Raw genomic sequence first — 19134 nt, 5'->3', positions numbered from 1 at the left:
GAGCAAGGGATGTACTGCAACATTTCCCCAAATCTGATGAAGAAACAAACCCATCTACACCGTGGATGCCCTGTGAGTGAGCACTTTTTTCTCTCTTTTTTTTTAGCAAATCTTAATTTTTGGGTCAACTATTCTTTTAACTGTGAAATTGAATAATATTTTCGGCGTGAAACTGTTTATACTCCAAAAATTATTGTAGTCTACATTTCTTGACACGTTATTGCTGTGTGTGAGAAGTGATTCATAGGATGATAAGAATGTTTTTTACAGTATGTTTGTATAAATATCCCAATACTTGTACTGCTGTACATAGAGAGTTAACAAGCAAGCCCGTGCTTCAGATATTGGGAGGTGTCCAGTTCTCCAGAGTCCCTGATCAGCCGTCCTGTTCATGCCCAGCTCTCAGCACTGCGTGACGGGCTCCAGTCCCTCGGCTGGCAGGGCTGGCTGGAGCTTGTCCAGAGGAGAGGACCTCACCTTCACTGCTCTGTTGAAATCTGCCCCATCTCCACCCTCCCACTTCCCCCCTGGGCAAAATCAGAGCAAGTCCACAACTTATGTCTGGAAGATTTCACAACATAAGTCCTGTGTCTTTCCTCAAAGTGTTTTTGCAATAGAAAGAGTTTTACTTTGTATGAGACACTGCCGTCTGCCAACCTGCCGGCTTGCCTCATCTTAAGATTCATTTTATTCGAAAAATAATGAAAATGAAAATAAATGACATCATAAAAACTTTTTGCATGTTACCCCAGAGTTTTTTTGAGAAAATAGAAATGGTGTAGGGCCATAGAATATACAGTTTCTACAGAATAAAAACTATTACGCCTATGGGATGAACCCACTTTCCACAAAAAATGTGTGTGTGGATTTTTTTGTATCGTTTTATTTCATCATGCAATTTTTTTTGTTTTGTTTGTTTGTTTGTTTGTTTTATTCACGCAACTCACGTGCACACAATGAAGTGTTCAGTGAAATGCATGCATTACTGTCATTTAATTACTTTTCCCTTTGCTGAAAGTAAGGGATTGCTCTTATTATTTCTTTAATTTAATTAGTTACTTCCGCTATAATTACATTGAATATATAAAACAACAGTGAATTTAACATCAAAATTTAACATGTTAAAATGCGTTTTCAATGTGTGTGTGTGTGTGTGACCCTGGAGCACAAAAGCAGTCAGAAGTAGCACAGGTTAGAAACAATAGCCAAAAATTGTATGGGTCAAAAATTAAGTTTTGATATATTCACGGTAGAAAATTTACAAAATATCTCCATGGAACATGATCTTTACTTAATATGATTTTTGGCATAAATGAAAAATCTATATTTTTGACCTTTATGTATATATATGAATATACTCTGGATATATTCTGGATAAACAATAGTTGTGATTTCAACAGAGATATACCATTTTTGGTCGAAATTTTATTGTTTTTACATTTCCTTTTTCTATGTAGCTATTAAATATTTGCATTGCATTATAATCATCACTGTTTTGATCTTGCGGAGATTTGTTTCTCTGATCTATAACTGAATTGCATTCTCTTCAGTGCAGCACTGCATCGCACACTAACTGTCATAGTTTAAGCTGGATGTTGGCGAGATGATGAAGAGTGTACAGTATGTGCACTGCATGCACTCAATTATTACTGTGTAATGCAGGCCAACCATTCAGACAATCCGTCCTCTTCACGTACTGTCCTGCGCTCTGATTGGCCGAGCGCTGAGGTGTGTCAGGGGGGTGTGTTCGTGCGTCCGCATGATCATCTGTGCGTCGTGACGCCGTTTCCGGTCGTCGCGCGAGAGCTGCGGCTGCAGTTTGACAGCGGCGGAGGTGTGCGACGAGTCTCGGCGGAGGTTATGTGTTTGTAGAATAGATATAAAAGCTCTTTCGCTGCAGAGATCGCGCTGACAGCACCGCCATCGGCTCACTGACGCCTCGACGCGCGATGTTTGGCGAGCGCTGGCTGCTGCGCTTGAAGGTGACTCGGTGTTTGTGTTTGTCACTGTCAGTGTTGATGTGTGAACTGAAGATCACATGCTGCACTCCCTCATACTGCTCTATTCTATTCTATTTTATTCTATTCTATTCTATTCTATTCTATTCTATTCTATTCTTTACTGTTCTATTCCATTCTATTCTATTCTATTCTATTCTATTCTGTACTGTTCGTTTCTGTTCTTTCTATTAAATTCAGTTCTATTATATTCTATTCTGTTCTGTTTTTCTGTTCTATCATATTTTGTTCTGTTCTTTCTATTATATTCAGTTTTATTATATTCTATTCTGTTCTTCTGTTCTATCATATTCTGTTCTGTTCTTTCTATTATATTCAGTTATATTCTATTATGAACTGTTCTTCTGTTCTATTCTATTCTGTTCTGTTCTTTTCTATTCTATTATATTCAGTTCTATTCTGTTCTTCTATTCTGTACTGTTCTGTTCTATTCTATTCTGTTCATTATATCATATTCATATTCTGTTGTATTTTATTCGATTCTACTCCACTTTATTCTATTCTCTACTGTGCTGTTCTTTTCTATTCTGTTCTGTTCTTCAGTTCTATTCTATTCTGTTCTTTCTATTATATTCAGTTCTATTATATTCTATTCTGTTCTGTTCTTCTGTTCTATCATATTCTGTTCTATTCTTTCTATTATATTCAGTTCTATTCTATTCTGAACTGTTCTTCTGTTCTATTCTGTTCTGTGCTTTTCTATTCTATTATATTCAGTTCTATTCTGTTCTGTTCTTCTATTCTGTACTGTTTTGTCCTATTCTATTCTGTTCATTATATCATATTCATATTCTGTTTTATTTTATTCTATTCTACTCCACTTTATTCTATTCTCTACTGTGCTGTTCTTTTCTATTCTGTTCTGTTCTTCAGTTCTATTCTACTCTATTTTGTTATTTCTATTCTATTCAGTTCTATTCTATTCTGTTCTTCTATTCTATTCTGTACTGTTCTATTCTATTCTATTCTATTCTATTCTGTTCTGTTCTGTTCTCTTCTTCCTGTTATATTATATTCATGTTTTGTTCTTGTATTCTACTCTATTCTACTCCACTTTATTCTATTCTCTACTGTTCTTTTCTGTTCTATTATATTCTGTTCTGTACTGTTCTTCAGTTCTATTCTACTGTTCTTTCTGTTATGTTATATTATATTATATTCATGTTCTGTTCTGTTCTATTCTATTCTACTCCACTCTATTATATTCTCTACTATTCTGTTATATTCTATTCTGTTCTTTTTGTTCTATTCTATTCTATTCTATTCTATTCTATTCTTTTAAGTTGTTTTACATTCCTTTCTGCTTTATGTCCTATTCTAGATTGCAGTTACTCTGTATTTGTGTTGTAATCTATAGATTCTATGCATTTATTCAATTCAATGCAATTCCATTTATTGTCGTGTTTTATAATGTTGTTATAATTATAATTGTTTGAGAAATCAAAAAATCTAATAGCATCTATTAGATTAAGACAATCTACATCAAGATCTATTAAAAATATTGCATTACATTTATTTGTATATAACTTTTATATTATAATACTATATTTCATTTTATTAATATTACATACTATATTTATATGTTTCTTATATTAACTAAGTATTGTCATATAATATTATGTTCTTAATCTATTAGATAATTTTAGATTTCTATTTATTTTATTTGTATACTATTTTCATTCATATTTATTTAATTATTTTTCCAATTTCTTTAGTTCTTTTAATGCAATATTATATTCATGAGCAGGTGTACAGAGAATTAGTGTCTTAACAACATGCAGGATTGAATTAGTGCTAGTGTCTTTCTTCACGCCTGATGGTGTTCTGCCTGTGATATGTAGTTTTAGATCGTGTGGTTATAGATTTACAGAGCTTCACGTACTGAGCTTGATTTCTCTTTCTGAGTTTTCCAGCACTAACCAGGCTTTTCTGAGCAGATGCATCAGATGGTTTTGTTTAAACTATGCCTTTTGGGTTTTAGACCAGAAGAGATTTTTGCTCCTGTGGTGAAAGAGGGTTACATAATATCCCAGGTGTAGTCACTGTGTGTTCATTAGACTGCTGGAGCAGCTCAGTGTGACATTGTTTGAGTCTTAATCAGTTTCTGGAAGTGTGGATTTTTAACATGTTAAATCCGTGGTACTACTATTGAGGGCTATAAACTGTGATATGACATTATTGATAATAGTAATTAATAATATAATATAATAATCTGTTAATATGTGTTTAATTGTTGGTTGATGACAAAAAAGTCACATAATATCACTTAAAACAATCAGTGATAATTATACTTTTACATAAAGACTATGAAGCCTATTTTGAGTACAATACAATTGTTATTATTTGTATTTTTTATATTATTATTTTTATTTTGTAAAAAAAAAATGTAATAATTTTTGTTTAAAGCTGTAAAAAAAAAAAAAAAGATTATTGGATTACAGTTTAAATTACTAAATTTAAATTAAATTACTAAATTACTAAAACTAAAAACATAACAAAAAAAATAATTTGTTAATTGCTTGAAATAAATTACACTTAATTATTAATTATTAATTAAAATTACAAACCTATTTAAAAACTTATTTTATTTTGTCTAGTTTTCTCATTTTCATTTAGTTTACCTTAAAGTACTTAAATAAGTAAAACCAAAACTGAATTAATAAATAAATATGAAAAAAAGAAGAATAAAAAGCAAATAACACAGCAAGATTACTACACATTTAAGTAGAAATAAAATCATATCAGAAAATGTAAAACTAAAAACAAAAATGTTTTCCAAATGTTTTACTAACACTCCTTTGTACTTCAAAATGAATGTGTTACTTGCCATTCCTTTGTCATTTATTGTAAAATGTATTATGTAAATGCCATGATATATGAATCTGGTAATAAGATTCATATTCCCGTGTAATTACCATCACGTACCATGATTGTACCATGTTACCACCGCAGCACTTTTTCAGAAAGGTCCCGTTATATCATATCAGACACCATGTGATAATTTAGTACTTAATATTCTATCCTAATTTTGCTTCAAGTGTCCATTTTTTGAGCATCTCAGCGTTCTGCAAGTCTCGTCTAATCTGTGTTTACTACGCAGTTGTTTCTCGCAGACCTGGTGTTATTTACTCTGAACTGCTCTTTCACAGCACATCTGCAATGTTAAGGGCACCTTCTTCAAAAGTCAATGTAATAAAACCGGTTTCAGTGTTATCTGACAGGTTGTTTAAGTTTTAATGTGTTTTCAGAGCCTCAAAAGAGAGTTAACTGCGCAATAAATGGCCATGAATTGATTCGTTAGGGTTTAGATATCAGAGATAGTCGGTATGATATATCCGAGTCTTTGGTCTCTTGTTCAACGTAAGTGGGATATTTTTGATCCTAACCTAAATTAAGTGAAGATTGCTCTAATTATAGTAAGTACTGACCCAAATCAGAGCGTCTTCATTTAGTCGTTCACCTGTTTTTATTGTTTCACGCTCTACTGTGGCGAGCAAAGTCAGGAATAGATCTGCTGTTCTGTAATAAACTCGAATCCTTAGGCTGTTTTGACAGTGAGACTAGTACTATCAGAGGATAGGGGCACGTCTCTGGACACGAGATCCCTCACACACACGCCGTGCATTACCACCACTCTCTGTAATATGACCCAGATCTTTTATAAATGTTGATGGGGTTTTTCCGTCTCTGTTTGTAATGACTCCGATCATAGAAATCTGGGATGGGTTGCACCAGCAGTTCTTTAGGGTTGAATTAAATTAGGACTCAACAATAGTAGTCTATTAAACATATGCACTGTATTCTCCTCACCTCCTTTTTGATTGAGAAAACATTATTTGTAGATGCATGTAATTTTGTCAACTGAGGTGCATAAGCTCAGATCAACGAGGCCTGTGATGCAAAACCTGTGCTCATTTTTTTTTTTTTTTGCTGTTTATCAAGATTTTCATCTTATACTTTATTTAAGACAGTTTTCATTTTGCATACCTTATTTGTTCACATCTGGATTTAGTCATACTCAGATTGCATGTCATTTAATTGCTCCTTTTATTCCTTAGGCAAGACCTAGTGAATAAAAAAAGGGTTAAGTTCTTTAAAAACTAACACTTAGTTGCTTAATACAATGCTTTTTGATTGTTTTTACTTTATGTCACAATGTTCTAAATGAGTTTGACCAAGACGTGAGCAAATCGGAAACTTATAATTGCACTAAAAGTATAATTTCCAACATGCTGCATTATTTGTCATTTCTGCTACACCTATAGGTTAAGCTGTAACTTGCAAGGCATTGCTAATGCAACATGCCCCTGGACACAAACCAGACTGTCCTATTCTAGCCGCGAGGCTCATGCTTAAATAACTCACAGCACCAACCCCCCATAAAGTTGCCTAACCGGGCGTTCTGCGAGGGTCTTGAGTTCACCTTGTGTTTTCATAGTTGTGTTGACCTACATGTTGCTGTAGGTCTTCAGCTGTCTCTGTCATTAGTCTTTATAAACTGTATTTACAGAAAATACTCTGAAAATTCCATGGAATTTTTAAGCTCTCGCATAAAACGTAACTTAATGCAAAGTTTGAATGTGTAAAGACCATCAATAACCCAATCTGCATACAAATAACGACGTTGACCCAGGGTTTACCAACGTGCAGTGTGAAACTGCAAACCGACCAACCAGGATTAATTAGTAACTCTGGTTGATAATATATAGAGTCAAGACGGTCATAAACACTAAATAAACACAAAACCGAAGGGTTATTATCCTGAAGGAGTTTATATTGCACAAAATGACCAACTGACTGTCAATAATAATACTTACAAAATAAGTCAAAACATGTGAACTCTTGATTTGAGTTCAGGTTTATTATCAAAATAGAAAGAATATTTAAAGTTAAGCGAAATACACAATAGGAAATCACTTGTCTAGGTTAGTTTAGCAGTTAATACGCAAAAATATTTGACTCCACAATGAATCGCGTATTTCAGTAAACCATATAATAAGAAACAAGGAAAGCCAAATTGGCCTCCATTAGTACCATTACATATTATGTTGATTGTCTTTTGAGTATTTATCACATTCTCATGTCAGAACATGTTGTGCTGCTTCTGTCTGCCTCCCTGCAATGTTTTCTCACTTTCAAAAGTGTTAGCAAAAGGCTAGCGTCTCTCTCTTTCTCAGGGTCTTTGTCTGACTGGTTTGGAATCTGAGACTGCTAATCAGACCCTTCTTGATTATTAACTCAGTAAGAGAACGGGAATGTTCTGGCTCTGTCCGTTTCCACGCTGTTTATTTTCCTAAAACAGGATTTTCAGGTTGGGCTGACCAGTCTGTCTCCTTAAATGTTAACATCAACATCTCAACGGCTTTCAGGCAGAACATGTACACTACTGTTCAGAGGTTTGGTTCAGTTAGGATGCTTTAAATGGATTAAAAGTGACAGAAAGGACATTTTTTATGTTACAAATGATTGCTATTGCAAATAAATTCTTATGCATTTACCAATGCATTTTGAGCACTTATGAATGCATGAACACATTTTTACATAATGTTTACAGTGAAAAAGTACACACTACTGCTTCTTCCTCCCTCAGAATGGTACTGAGTTTATAACTCTGTATAAACATAGCTGTGCATGTATATATTTTCTGCATTTACTGCAGCATCAGCACACTGTGTTTGAAGAGACCTGTTGAAAATATAGAAAACCACATTCTGGTTTACTTAGGCAAGGCTGGTATCTGTAAACCCATTGACAGACGGAAAGACAGGTTTTCTTAATTGATCCCTGAGGGGAATTTAACTTTAAGCCAACACAGGCAGTTTTAAACGTGTCACTTCCTGCGCTTTGACCTGATCTGCTGTTGTCTTGCTGCAGTTTTCTGTCCTGACAGACAATACTGAAGTTGTATTCACCGCGTAAGTCCGTCTCTAAATGTCCATCACACTAAATGACTATGTCAGAGACAGACATCCCATAAGCAGCTCAGGAGAGATTGTGAGTTAATGTGTCTCTGCTGAGGCCTGCAGGCGTGTTTCTTAACCCAGCAGAGCATGCTACAACAGCATTGTTGTGTTCACAGAACTTCAACAACTTTCAGTTTTACTCAGTAAAAGTGGTTTTGAGTATTGCACAACAATGTTGTCTTGTTTACTTTACTGACAATGAGAGGGCCACCGTGTTGCTATGCAGTTGCTGGGGTTTTATGTGTGGTTGCTGACCAGTGGCTGGATGGATGCTTGGAGTTTGCTGGGTTGTTGCTAGGGGTGCTACGATCACGATCGGCCATTCGTTAATGCGCATCTCGTCAGTAAAGCCGGTTCTCTAATCAGCGGTAAATTCCATCAGGTGCGGGATTTCACATAGAGCAGCTGTTACTACACAGAGCCTTTGTTAACTGAGAAGATGCGCAAATCCACGTTCATTTTCAGTGTTAATTGCACATCTTCTCAGTTAACAATGGCTCTGTGTAGTAACAGCTGCTCTATGTGAAATCCCGCACCTGATGGAATTTACAGCTGATTAGAGAACCTGCTTTACTGACGAGATGTGCATTAACGATCGGCCGATCGTGATCAGAGCACCCCTAGTTGTTGCTTGGGTGTTATGAGTGGTTGCTGATCGGTAGCTGGATGGATGCTTGGAGTTTGCTGGGTTGTTGCTGGGGTGTTAATGAGTTGTTGCTGATCGGTGGCTGGATGGATGCTTGGAGTTTGCTGGGTTGTTGCTGGGGTGTTAATGAGTTGTTGCTGATCGGTGGCTGGGTGGATGCTTGGAGTTTGCTGGGTTGTTGCTAGGGGTGCTACGATCACGATTGGCCGATCGTTAATGCGCATCTCGTCAGTAAAGCAGGTTCTCTAATCAGCGGTAAATTCCATCAGGTGCGGGATTTCACATAGAGCAGCTGTTACTACACAGAGCCTTTGTTAACTGAGAAGATGCGCAAATCCACGTTCATTTTCAGTGTTAATTGCACATCTTCTCAGTTAACAATGGCTCTGTGTAGTAACAGCTGCTCTATGTGAAATCCCGCACCTGATGGAATTTACAGCTGATTAGAGAACCTGCTTTACTGACGAGATGTGCATTAACGATCGGCCGATCGTGATCAGAGCACCCCTAGTTGTTGCTTGGGTGTTATGAGTGGTTGCTGATCGGTAGCTGGATGGATGCTTGGAGTTTGCTGGGTTGTTGCTGGGGTGTTAATGAGTTGTTGCTGATCGGTGGCTGGATGGATGCTTGGAGTTTGCTGGGTTGTTGCTGGGGTGTTAATGAGTTGTTGCTGATCGGTGGCTGGGTGGATGCTTGGAGTTTGCTGGGTTGTTGCTGGGGTGTTAATGAGTTGTTGCTGATCGGTGGCTGGGTGGATGCTTGGAGTTTGCTGGGTTGTTGCTGGGTGGTTGCTGGGGTGTTAATGAGTGGTTGCTGATCGGTGGCTGGATGGATGCTTGGAGTTTGCTGGGTTGTTGCTGGGGTGTTAATGAGTTGTTGCTGATCGGTGGCTGGATGGATGCTTGGAGTTTGCTGGGTTGTTGCTGGGTGGTTGCTGGGGTGTTAATGAGTTGTTGCTGATCGGTAGCTGGATGGATGCTTGGAGTTTGCTGGGTTGTTGCTGGGGTGTTAATGAGTTGTTGCTGATCGGTGGCTGGATGGATGCTTGGAGTTTGCTGGGTTGTTGCTGGGGTGTTAATGAGTTGTTGCTGATCGGTGGCTGGATGGATGCTTGGAGTTTGCTGGGTTGTTGCTGGGTGGTTGCTGGGGTGTTAATGAGTTGTTGCTGATCGGTAGCTGGATGGATGCTTGGAGTTTGCTGGGTTGTTGCTGGGGTGTTAATGAGTTGTTGCTGATCGGTGGCTGGATGGATGCTTGGAGTTTGCTGGGTTGTTGCTGGGGTGTTAATGAGTTGTTGCTGATCGGTGGCTGGATGGATGCTTGGAGTTTGCTGGGTTGTTGCTGGGTGGTTGCTGGGGTGTTAATGAGTTGTTGCTGATCGGTGGCTGGATGGATGCTTGGAGTTTGCTGGGTTGTTGCTGGGGTGTTAATGAGTTGTTGCTGATCGGTGGCTGGATGGATGCTTGGAGTTTGCTGGGTTGTTGCTGGGTGGTTGCTGGGGTGTTAATGAGTTGTTGCTGATCGGTGGCTGGATGGATGCTTGGAGTTTGCTGGGTTGTTGCTGGGTGGTTTCTGGGGTGTTGTGTGTGGTTGCTGACCAGTGGCCTGGTAGATGCTGGGTGGTTGCTGGGGTGTTATGAGTGGTCAGTTATTTTTAAACACAACATGAATCTGCATTCATAATGCTTTATACATTTGTAATGTGATGTGTCTTTTCAGCACTTTTAAACTGTCTAAGAATGACCGATGGCCTTAATATTACCGTGATAATGTTACCGTGAGAAGTGTGTCATCCTGATGTCACTGGCTTTTGGGGTCTGGTTTTGTTGACAGTGTTGGCCCCTCGTCCACCCCCAACCTGTGTTGGAGGTCTTACCGTGTGTTGAATTGCAACTTGAAACAAGACACGGCAGGCTTGTGAAGCATTCGCCATTAAACCCTTTTGGACGATAAGTACTTTCCATGTTTAAAGACTAACTAAAGACAAACTTTAAACCATATCATGTGTATAAACTCAAGAAAGAGGTGTGGTTTTGTTGTGGTTTTGTACATGCTGTTCCGGCTTCAATCCTACTATGAATAAAGCTCATTTGTTTTGTATTTTGTATTGTTTTGCTGATATATTCACCTAGTGACGTCAAAAGCTCTTTGATTGAAGTTGTGGTATCTTTCATGTATTGATGACTTCTGGGATTCTCTTTATTCACACAGATTATAGTATGTTGTTAATGTATGTCCTGGCCTGTAACTCGGGTTTTAATCCGCTCTGTTAATAATGCTGTAGGCAAGAGCTGTCATTGATTCACTAAGCTCGTCCTTGGCCATCCAAGACTCTGTCCTGAAGCTAACAGCTAATCCTTTACTCCTCATATTTGTTGGTCATAGTGCCAGATTCATCATGAACTTTTGTTGTTAAATATGGCATTTAGAGGGATTGTGTCTCTTTTTCCTTGATCTTGTGCAGGGATTACAGTAGAGCCCTATGAAATCCGTTAAATTTTTTCCCAAATTCCGTTTTCATTTTTCATTGTTTTTATTTTTCTCAACTCCTTTTTAATGGTTAAATTAAAATGTATTAATCAAAATGCATGTCGAATTACAGTTTATTAAAAGTTTAACAAAAATGACATGTTTTGGGCCCTATGAAATTTTTTTTCTTCAGCATATGTTTTATTGTTAACTAATTCTGTGTTTTAGCATGTCTAATTATTTAAATGCATAAAAACAACTTAATTTTTTTTTTCTTAAAATAGCCTTATGAAATGTTTTTTTCCCCTCAGAAATTATATTGTGTATTTAAATTTTTTAGGTTATCAAATGAAGACATAAAACATTCATTTAATTTATATTTTAATTATTGAAAATTAATTAAACCAGACTTTTATTTTGACGTGTTACCATGAATACCTTTACAGTTCTGTGTATGTGATGTGACGCTAGTTTTACTCAAATCAAATGGTCAAATGCTCATGAAGTGACTCTCAGTGCAGTTCTGGAGATGTTTTTCATGTGTTCACATCCTCATTTAGAGAGATGACAGACATTGAAATCACCGCGAACGTAATGCATGCTTCCATGTGTGTAATAAATGAAGCCGTGCTTCTGCATTATTCATTAACACAGACACACAAAACATGCAGGATTCATATTAAATAGACTTTTCCAGCATAATATTTACAGATATTATTTAGACGCGATTTCATGTGAGTGCAATGACCTACTTTTGGTTAATTCATTCAAAATTTGACAAATTCCGTGATGTTCCATGACGCCTTAAACTGTAAATTCCGTTTTTATGACTGGAATCCGTGATTCCGTCTGTGTTTTCTGCATCGCGGAAATCATAGGGCTCTAGGATTACAGTTAACTAAAACTACAAGCATGAAAACATTCTTACTTGAAACAAAATAAACTAAATGTTAAAATAAAATAAAACCCCATAAACTTATTTTATTTCAGCTTAATTAAAATGCAAGTGCAAACTCTGAAACGGGCATTTTTTTTAAAAATATATGTATCATTATTATTATTATTATTATTATTATTATTATTATTATTATGTTTAATTGTTATTTTAGTACTATTATCATTATTTATGGCCGAGTTTTCTACTGTACCTTTATGATTACATATGTATATTATAATTATAATTATTTTATTTTAAATATAATTTTATTTATTATAAATTTTTCATTTATTATTATTATTATTATTCTCACAGTAACTGAGGCTGAGACTGAAAAGTAGATTTAATTAACACAATTGAATAATATTTGATTATTTACTGTTTTAAACATAATATTATATAATAATCTATAATTTATTATTATTATTTTTTATTGACACAAGCAGAAGCTTACACTTCTGTTTATTATCCAAACAGAAACGGTTATCATTGATAGTCTCATAATCGATAGGTGGACATTAGGAAAATATAAACTAAAATGCTAGATGAAAATAAGTGACACAGAAATGTTTTTAGAGCATCCACTGAACGAAAATAGCCCCTGGGGAACTGTACATGCCATATCGTTGCACTGTCCAGCTCGTTGAATACCGTACACATGTACTTCCCACGGCTGCCAGGGCGCATTGGAAATGCCTTGGCGTATCGCCCGCGGTCTGTGACCACTGGCCGCCCTCTCTCAGTCTCCTGTCTCAGGGCGAGACTGGTGTGCAGGGAACAGCGTGTCCTGTCTAGGGGTGATGCAGTGTGTTCAGTGGCTTGTCATCACAGGACGAGTAGGTGCTAAACATGGAGTGGAACGCATTCAACAAGCTCGCATTACATATACAGGACCTTTGTTTATTTGCACAAGGCTTACATAATCATGCAGCAGCCAAGTGTTTATTCTGCTGCAGCTGATTGGTTGGCTGATAAATGTTTTTTTTGTTGTTGTTGTTTTTAATGCATGGAGGCAACTGGTATTCAAGTGCTCTGTGGTATTTGAGTATTAATAGAAAAGAACTATGTTCAATTATAGGAAAATTTTTACTTTTTTAACTTAAGTGCTGCACAATGTTGTTGCACAGCTTTAATAGAAAGCACAGTTTGCACGGTACCATTTTGAAACATTTAGCATTGCATATTGCATGCTTATTTAAAAAAAAGTAGTATACTGTATTTACATTAAATTGTAGTTGTAAAAACGTAAGTCTAATTAATTGACATCATTAAACTGATACGATTCAATAATTTATGAAAAGTTTTTTAAAAGTTTTTTAAAAAGTTGTTTTTCAGGGCCCAAATAAATGTATTAAATTTTTTCTAATTCCATCAATTATCCAAATTTCTAAATTCCATCCATTGAATGGTTTATTTAAAAAGCGTGTTAATTGAATTAATTGAAATCGTTGAACTAATAAAACATAAAAATTTTAAAGTTTAAAAAAAATATTTTTTTATGGCCCTGAATATCTTTTTATTTTTTCCCAAATTCTATTTTATTTTTGCTAAATTCTGTGTTTTCACCTTTTTTATGGATTCAGTTTTAATATATTAATTACATTTGATTATTCAAAAAATCGAAAATTCTAAATGTCTAAACAATTGAATTAATTAAACTTAAAGTGCCCCTATTATGGGTATTAAAAGGTTCATATTTTGGTTTTGGTAGTCCCCAACAATAAGCTGACATGCAAGCAAGGTCAAAAAACACTTTAATTGTCTTAAAATATGCATTTATTTTTTACATTTTTGCTCAACGACTCCCAGACGATTAATTTAACGATTAGTTTTTCCAAATCTCCATATAGATCGAGACCTACAAGCTGTGCAGAGCGAACACAACGCACACAACTAAATTCGTATTTTGCATACTACAGTAGGCTACAGAGAACATGATGATAACAGTTTTTAAAATAGTTACTCCACTTTCAATTTGTAAACACTGGGTAGGTGTTTCCATTCTGCGGCGATGCTGGATGATTTCGAAGTTGGAGGTGAAAATTAGTTGGGGATTTTTTCGGCATACCCTAACTGTAGCCTAATGGATTTCCCCTCACAGTGTCTTCTCCACGGGAATCCTTTACTGTGTTTGAGGGAGAGGAGGTTCAAGTTTTCCTGGGCTGGCATAAATATGCAAATGTTTCATTTTGACGTCACCTGGAAATAGCTAAAGATTAATTTTCAATTGTGTCAACTCTTTCTTTTGAAAGACACTAGGGCCTTTTGCAGTGCTTTAGTTCCAGATCTAAATGTACAGTACTAAAGTGCTGGGACAATTTTGCGTGAACTATTTCCAAGTACCATTTAAAGGGTTGCATTCGCAACAATGGACATTGAAAGTCAATGTATATGTAAAGCGATTGAAAGAACGGAAAGTAGGATTAAGAATCTCCAACGACTACTAGAAGTGCTACATTTGCAACAAGTGTCTGCACTTCAGCATACGTAAATTTATCGCTGTTCATCATACTTGTAAAATAAGTTGACATAATGTTTAAAGTATGTTACACTGCATTTTAAAGCATGGCAGGTGTTTTCGAACGCGTCTTGCCAATCAGTGTCTACTTTCGTCAAGGATAGTACCAGTTGTGCTAGTTAGACCCTGCTCCAGAGTAGGAGCTAATTTGGTTCTCGAAAAAGGCCGTCCGGTACTAAAATGCCCAAAGGTGGGTAGATCCACAATTAGTTCTGGTACCATGAAAAAGTTCCTGCAGTGCAAAAGGCCCTCAAATTTTATACACAGTGCACTTTTAGATTTAAAACTTTGCGGGATGTTTTCATGCACTTAGATCTGTGTTACACATTAAAGGTAATAAAAAAAAAAAATTCACAGTAGGGGCACCTTAAACAATTTAAAAATGTAAAAAAAAAAACTTTTAAAAACTTTTTTTTTTTTTTTTACAATATGAACAGTTTTTGTTGTCTGTTTAAAGTTTGTGAATTTATGATTAATGTATTATCTTAGATAATGATACTTTTGATTAATTGATGCAAAAAAGATTTTCTGCATTATACAGTAAAATACATTTAGTATACTAGGCGCAATGATTCTGTCCACATTTTCCCATTAACTTCTTCTGAGTTGGTATGACTATGGTATTTTTGTAACATTTCGGTCCATGTCTGACCTCATTGTAGATCGCTGACCTTGAATGTCTCGGACTGAGATTGCCGTGTCCCTCTTTGACCCCTGACAGACACAAAGATCTGCTCTATTTGTCCTAATCCTCCTCTGGCTCATTGTTTCCCCTCTTCAGACTGTTTTTCCCTCTTTCTTGCAGTCACACTTCAGTGACATTGAGTGAGTGAGTTTCTGTCTGTCTGTTTCTTTCTTTGTCATCATCACATATGATTGTGTCTGTCAAACATGATTGTTGCTTCCAGGTCCTTCAGTCTCAGATTTTTCTGTCTAAATCTCTATATTTAGATTCCACAATTACCATGGAAATACCATTTATTCTTGGACCTGTACAATAGTAGAAGACAATTGACTTTCAGTATCAACTTCATCTCAGATGTTTCCTAAAATTCCTCAGGAAAGATAAAAACAGACTCAAATGAGTCACTAGTTGTCATGTGGTAAGAGTCTAGAGCTGTAAAATGAATATCTAAAGCAGCTCAGATTTTTTGATGAGAACTGTGTGGATTCATATTGAGATTTCTGACATGATTCCAGACCCTGGCATCTTAAGCAACTTTGAGCAGAGTTTAAAATATTGAGATCTCTTTAGAAACTTCAGCCCAGTGTTTGACTGTTCGGCTTTGGCCTAGATTTTTCATTTCGGTACATCCTTATTTATAAGGACAAGTACTAAAGCTTTCTATTGAGATATACTTATTTTCTATTAAGTATTCTAAGTATAATTGATTTATACTGACGAGTATAAAGAAAAGTCTTAGTATGTTTGGCTTGTACTTGTACTTAATCTTTTGATCAAGATACACTAGTATTATTAGTTATTGTAAGTATACTTAGTTAATCCTGACAAGTGTAAAGACATGTATACTTACGAAAATTATTATTAAGTATTGTAAGTATACATGGTTTGTATTGACAATTGTACAGAAAAGTCCAAGTATATTTGACCTGTACTTGTACTTAATCTTTTGATCAAGATACACTAGTATTATTAGTTATTCTAAGTATACTTAGTTAATACTGACAAGTATAAAGACATGTATACTTACGAAAAGTATTATTAAGTATTGTAAGTATACATGGTTTGTATTGACAATTATACAGAAAAGTCCAAGTATATTTGACCTGTACTTGTACTTAATCTTTTGATCAAGATACACTAGTATTATTAGTTATTGTAAGTATACTTAGTTAATCCCGACAAGTATAAAGACATGTATACTTACGATAAGTATTATGTATTGTAAGTATACATGGTTTGTATTGACAGTTATACAGAAAAGTCCAAGTATATTTGACCTGTACTTGTACTTAATCTTTTGATCAAGATACACTAGTATTATTAGTTATTCTAAGTATACTTAGTTAATACTGACAAGTATAAAGACATGTATACTTACGATAAGTATTATTATGTATTGTAAGTATACATGGTTTGTATTGACAATTATACAGAAAAGTCCAAGTATATTTGACCTGTACTTGTACTTAATCTTTGGATCAAGATACACTAGTATTATTAGTTATTGTAAGTATACTTAGTTAATACTGACAAGTATAAAGACATGTATACTAACGAACAGTATTATTCTGTATTGTAAGTATACATGGTTTGTATTGACAATTATACAGAAAAGTACAAGTATATTTGACCTGTATTTGTACTTAATCTTTTGATTAAGATAAACTAGTATTAAGTTATTCTAAGTATACTTGGTTAATACTGACAAATGTAAAGACAAGTATACTTACGAAAAGTATTAGTAAGTATTGTAAGTATTGTAAGTATTGTATTGACAATTATACAGAAAGGTCCAAGTATATTTGACTTGTACTTGTACTTAAACTTTTGCTCAAGAAAAACACCAATATTATTAGTTATTCTAAGTATACTTGGTTAATACTGACAAGTATACTTACAAAAAGTATTATTATGTATTGTAAGTATACATGGTTTGTATTAGCAATTATACAGTTATAATTTGACAATTATACTGAAAAGTCCAAGTATATTCGACCTGTACTTGTACTTAAACTTTTAATCAAGATACACTAGTATTATTAGTTATTCTAAGTATACTTGGATAAAACTGACAAGTATAAAGAAAAGTATAGTTAAGAAAATTATTATTAAGTATTCTAAGTATACATGGTTTGTATTGACAGTTATACAGAAAAGTCCAAGTATATTCGACCTGTACTTGAACTTAAATTTTTAATCAAGATACACTAGTATTATTATGGATTCTAAGTATACTTGGTTAATACTGACAAGTATTAAGAGCATTTTAGTAAATTTGGCTCAAGTATAACATGTATAGGCCTATTTGGTCTACATGTACTCTTTTAATAGAGATGCCTATGAAATACTTTAGCCAAATATTGTCTTCTTTGAAGTAGTACTCACTCCAGCATATGTTTCACATGCATTTTTAAGTAACAAGTTTGCTGTAGTCAGTTCACTTGTATTATAGAAACCATCACTGTACACTGTTTGTGTGTCATTTATGAACTCACTCCGAAGTCATGTGGTCTAGTAACCTTCAGATGAACTCTTTACACTTGCATTGTGTCATAACTCAGGAAACCTCACATGACTTCAAAATACACCTATAGTGGCTTATGAGTAAAATCTTAACTACGCCTCGTAGGTATTGACTAAGTGTCCGCAAAATCTCTCTCTTTAGCTCGCAGCTCCTGCAGCCTTGTTTTACTCACTGATTTTCTCTCAATGTCACACAGACGCAACACAGACGTTAAGATAAGGCTATTTTGAGTGACCTCACCCATATTTCCTGCTAATAAAATAATATTGCTATGGTTGGCAGACAACACAAACTTTTAACAGTGCTAGTATCTGACAAGCTGTTATTTATTGTGCCTCAATTAAATAAGACAATACTGTGTTTATGTTGAGTGGTTTTGAAGATCATTTTCATTGTTAACATTGTTATCATAATTTTATTAACTGAAGCAGAAATAATTGTAAATATTATATTAAAAACTTGGCAACCAAATGAAATATAATTTAAGCTAAGATACTAAAATTACTCAAACTACATGTAAAATATTTAATAAAAAGTGTGATAGCAAAATAGAAATTAGGTTTATTAATTTGACAAGAATGTATTAAAAAAGTTAAATACTTAATAAACAAAATACTAAAAGTTTAAGTAAATAAAAATATTAAATTACAAAAATAAACTCTAATTTAAATTATTAACAAATACTATATAGAATATAAATAATAATAAAATAACAGTAATTTTATAAAATGTTGTCTTTAAAATAAGTTTGTTGAGAGACTAAAATTAGTCAAACTAGAACTAAAATAAAGCAAAAGAGAAATTAGTTTTATTAATTTTACAAAAATATTTCAAAAAGCACATAACCAAAATAGTAAAAACTAAAACTAAATTGAAAAACAAAATAAAATGAGATAAAAAAAAATCTAATTTAAAATATTAACAAATACTTTCTAGTATATAAATAATACAAAAAAATGACACTGGTGTGTGACTGCATCTAGTGTATAAAAATAATCAATATTAAAGAGTCATGAAACTCCAGACTTCTTTTTTTTCTGAGATTTTTACCGTGGTGTTTGTGTCGCACAAACATACATCACACACTATAAAAGACAATGTTAGCATCTGTTAGTTTTAATTCTGGGTTTAAAATCTACATTGTGTTGACGTCACAATTTGTGAAATGGCAAAAGACTATAACACATCGATGACGCTTCAATGTCTATTTAAATTATTAATGAGACTGTGTGTTCTTATCCAACGAGAAGACACTTTGCTTAATTATTCACAACAGCATGTGTTGATTTGCTATGACAGATGCTACAGACTGAGAGACTGCGTACATTAACTGAGAGAAACGTTCATAGATCGAAGAAGAGTGTTTGTTTCTGC

The 19134-nt window shown here is 34.6% G+C and overlaps 1 protein-coding gene across 1 annotated transcript in view; it reads left to right on the top strand.

Annotated features, from left to right (window-relative positions):
• The first annotated feature begins 1770 nt into the window (after positions 1-1770).
• The window catches only part of LOC113043023 (peroxisome proliferator-activated receptor alpha), a 34245-nt gene continuing 16881 nt past the window's right edge, over positions 1771-19134 (top strand). Inside the window, exon 1 of the mRNA XM_026202117.1 lies at positions 1771-1982. The gene's annotated coding sequence lies outside the window, so the exon portion shown is untranslated. The remainder of the gene's footprint in view (positions 1983-19134) is intronic.

The sequence above is a fragment of the Carassius auratus genome, chromosome 25 (genome assembly GCF_003368295.1).
Source record: "Carassius auratus strain Wakin chromosome 25, ASM336829v1, whole genome shotgun sequence".
Classification (NCBI taxonomy): domain Eukaryota; kingdom Metazoa; phylum Chordata; class Actinopteri; order Cypriniformes; family Cyprinidae; genus Carassius; species Carassius auratus.
The sequence above is the reverse complement of the archived record's forward strand: the minus strand, read 5'-3'. Positions and strand labels throughout refer to the sequence as shown.